The 4,328-nt window shown below is 36.0% G+C and overlaps 1 pseudogene; it reads left to right on the forward strand.

Moving 5' to 3' along the window:
* The first annotated feature begins 1,356 nt into the window (after nt 1–1,356).
* Nucleotides 1,357–3,453, forward strand: LOC125830534 (bZIP transcription factor 17-like; annotated as a pseudogene).
* Nucleotides 3,454–4,328: the final 875 nt, after the last annotated feature.

Here is a 4,328-nt window from a genome sequence, read left to right on the forward strand (position 1 = left end):
AGATATATCAAAGGAACTGCTGATTATGGTATTTGGTTTAAAAGGAAAGAGCAAGGGCAACTGATGGGTTATTCAGATAGTGATTGGATATGAAGTGTTGATTATATGATTTAGGCACGTTCTCATGGAATTCAAAGAAGCAAGAGGTGGTAGCTCAATCTTCTGCAGAAGCAGAATAAATTGCCGCTGCTGGTGCAACTAATCAGGCTCTATGGTTAAGAAAGATTCTATGTGATCGGGAGCAAAATGACATTGAAGCTACTGCCATTAAGGTTGGCAACAAGTCAGCAGTATCTATGGCCAAAAATCCAGTGCAACATGGTCGTAGCAAGCATATAAATGTGAAGTTTCACGCTATCAGGCAAGCAAAGAAGGATGGCGAAGTTCAACTTGTTCATTGTAGCTTAGATCAACAGATTGCGGACATCATGACCAAGGCTCTTCCTAAAGGGAAATTTGAAGTTCTAAGGGCAAAGTTGGGAGTGTCCAAGAAAAATCTCAAGGAGGAGTGTTACAAAATGAGATATTTCTAGATGGTTTTTTGTTTAATGGTTCTTTTTAAATATTATGTTTAGTATATAAAGGAAAGTTAGTCCTTGTTTTATGGAATATGTTTGGTAATAAAGTCAATAGTGGTTGGATATGTATGGTCCTCTACTTACTTTGGAAAAACTTATGTAGATATGTGTGTGTGTGCGCTTTTTGAAATCTGTATAATGAATGAAAAGAACTGCCGTTGAACTAAGACCTTACTTCTTTCTAGTTTCTAATACTAACACAATTAGTCAACATTGAATTATTCAATGCTAACGTAACCTTCAAATTCTACAAATTCTTTGTAGAAAAGTGAAGAAATTTGCTGAAATAAATTAGTACTATTTAATGTACTTGATTTTAAAAGCAATTTCAACTCATTATTGAATGGTTGAATACTTGTTGTAAGTGAGAATGTATGTGGTCAAGTATTGATTCATGCCTTATATTTCAAATTAATGGAATATGAAATATTATTATTAATTGAAAGGTAAATTCGATTTAGTGAAAGGGTAAAATGGTAATCCAACTTTACATTTTGAAGCTTCCCACTTTTAATTATATATTATTATTATTATTATTATTATTATTATTATATGATGATATGATACACATTACCAACTAAAACAATCTTACAAAATTATTTTTGAAACTTCAAGATTTTAAATTTTTATTTCATAGATATGATATTAACAAAATCTAATGGATCAATCTTAACACCGGCAAAAAATAAAACTATAAAAGAAAAGTAACTCTAAGTTTCCTCTCTATTCGTACCCTGTCTCTCCCGAAATCTCTTATCAATTGCTGAAAAACTTTAGTATGGCCGATCCACCACTGTCGAAAGAAGCGAACTTCATCGGGGTGTTCGACTGTCTTGCAGTTAAACCTCTTGATCGTACTTTTTACGCCCTACACATGACCGCAACATACCAAGATAATGTCGAAGATTTCCCTATGGAATTTCAGAATGTCAATTTCAAGAGCGATGACATCATTCTTGATGAATCATTCAATGAAATGTTTCCAAACCCTACCAATGATGATGCATTTCAAAACCTTAGTTGTATGCCAGACTATCTCGGGTCGAAGTTGGGTTTGGACTTGAGTCAGATGAACCCTCATAGTTTTGGTCAACCTGAGAGTCAACTGCTGGGGAGTTCTGATGATGCTTCTAGAATATTCAATTCGACCTCAGGAGATTATCTCGGGGAAGCTCCAGTTTTGAACAAATCGGTACATTTTCCCCTAAATTTAGGAAATAATTCAGTAAAAGGTGGAGTTGTAGAACATAAACTCAAATTCAAGGGTGTCAATGCTAATATAAGTAAATGTAGTTTTTTGTTGAAAAGGAAAATGAGTTGTGAAAACTCGAATGATGTAAGCAAACACCAAAAATCCACTATATTTTCCTTGAGTGACAATGCTAACAATGATGAGGACGAAAAGGTGATGGCTAGAAAATTAGGAACAGGGAAAGTGCTCACTTGTCAAGGCAAAGAAAAAAGCATTATGCTAATGAGTTAGAGAATAAATTTAGAATATGTCATTCAACAATTCAACATTTGAATGCAAATTTATCTTATGCAATGGCGGAAAATGTAACTCTAAAGGCACAACTTAGAGGTACAAGTGTACCTATTCAAGTGCCGCCACCCCCCGGGATTTATCCCTATCCTCCTCCATGGATGTCATATACACCATCTTATATGATGAACCGACAAGGATATCAAGTGCCATTGGTTCCCATTCCAAAGTTGAAATCACAGGCACTAGCACCCGCGCCAAAAAGTAGCCAGAAAGTGGAGAAAAAGAAGAGTGAGGTGAAAACAAAGAAGGTTGCTAGTGTTAGCTTCCTTGGTGTGTTGTTTTTCATGATGCTCTTTGGTGGGTTGGTTCCTTTATTGAAACTGAGATATGGAGGTATTAGGGAACCATCTATGAGTGGAGAGTCTTTTGTGAGTGGATTTTATGTAAAAAATCATGGAAGAGTTTTGACTATTGACGGGCCTGTGAATGAGACAGGTTATTCTGGGAAATACGGTGGAAAATACATAGCTCCCATTATGGTCGGGGAGCTCAGGGTGAAATCAATCAGAAAAATACCAATAAGGCAGCAGATGAGTTTGTCCATGTGGGCAATGGTAGTGATCCTCTGGCCGTCTCTCTGTATGTCCCAAGGAACTTGATGATTCAATCTGTATTGGCAAGTGAGAAAGCCATGGCATTTCATAGAAGTGCTGATAAGAAAAATAGGGAGGCAGGCCTCGCAGTTCCCGGTGATTTAGCCCCTGCTATCCTAGGAATCCATCCTCGCCTTTATTGAAGTCCTGCAATGGGACAAAACATTCTTGGATCTGAGGAGAAAGGGAATGTAAAGTCAACTATGCAGGAGTGGTACCTTAAAGGTCTTGCCGGTAAGTGTTGTTCAATCTAGACTAACTATTAATTCTTATCTTTGTGATATGACTGCTCTAGTGATTGCTTTGAGAATTTAGGCACTTTTAATTGCTTTGAGTCATAGCCTTCTGCTTTCCAGTGTTTTAATTTATTTTTGTGTTCATTTGGACAGGACCTTTAATTTGTTGAGTTCAGGCATGTGTACAGAAGTGTTCCAGTTTGATGAGTCATCTTCTGCTAGAGATATATCTATGGAAGAAAGGCAGAATGGCACACACCTCCTCAGAAATAGAAGGATCCTCAATGGCCCTCAAGTTTCCCTTTCTAGACCCTCTCACAGGAACAAATGGAAAGCAAGAGAACTTCAGCAAGAACAAGTCACTTTCTTCCATGGTAGTATCTGTTCTGGTTGATGGTAATGGAATCATAGGTCCAAAGTCCACCTCTCGGATATTCGTTGTTGTGCTTATTGATAGTGTCAAATATGTCACATATTCTTGCATGCTTCCCTTTAAATGATATGCTCCTCTAGTGAATGCCCCTGAAGATGGAGTGTTCATGTAGCAAAAGCATGTTGGTCGTCTTCTTTAATTATCGAAAGAAGAAAGCGAACAACTCGTTAAGTTATATGTATTATGTTTGTGCATTCGATATTTACTCAAAAATGAAAATTGCAGTTGACAATTCCTTACATTAGAAAATAACCATAAAACATTTGACTTTCTCTGAAATAATATGACATCTTACCTGGGCAAACCAAAGCTTGGAACGCCGGTGAATTAAGCAAATAAGCGTAGAATGATTATACAACCACACACCTAGCAGAAAGAGAAAAGAAATGATAAAAGAAGAGAACACATCCATATAGAGGCACAACTGATGTTGTCAACATAATAACAAAACTCGTAAAATAAAACTTGAGGTATTTTCTTAAGTTGTGATTTATTTTATTTAGTTGTGTGTTTGTTGTCAGCTTGATCATGACCATAGTGAGAAACTCAACAACAATATAATAGAAACTTCTCATGTAGCTTATATGTTTGAAGTCCTTAAACTCTACTTCTCTCTTCTCTTGGATGGAGGCAATGTATGAAGCATATTCAATTACTTAATTAGGTTAGTCATTTGAGAAATAAGATCATAAAAATTAGATGTCATTAGCGTATAAAGAAAGATGATTTTGTAAAGAAAGATATATCTATTGGAATGGAGTTAGCGTGTAACTATAATTTTGAGTGATACTAGAGTACAATTGTTTGTTGCCTGTGCGGAGCTGCAAATTGTTCTAAATTTCTGGGTCGTACCGAGATTCCAGTGATCTCTGGAACTCTTACATTGTTTTAATGAATTGATTTTCAAATATATTAAAGAATGTGTTGAGCTATGGAATTTCA

The sequence above is a fragment of the Solanum verrucosum genome, unplaced genomic scaffold (assembly GCF_900185275.1).
Source record: "Solanum verrucosum unplaced genomic scaffold, falcon-dt-bn FXZP01000075.1, whole genome shotgun sequence".
Taxonomy (NCBI): Eukaryota; Viridiplantae; Streptophyta; class Magnoliopsida; order Solanales; family Solanaceae; genus Solanum; species Solanum verrucosum.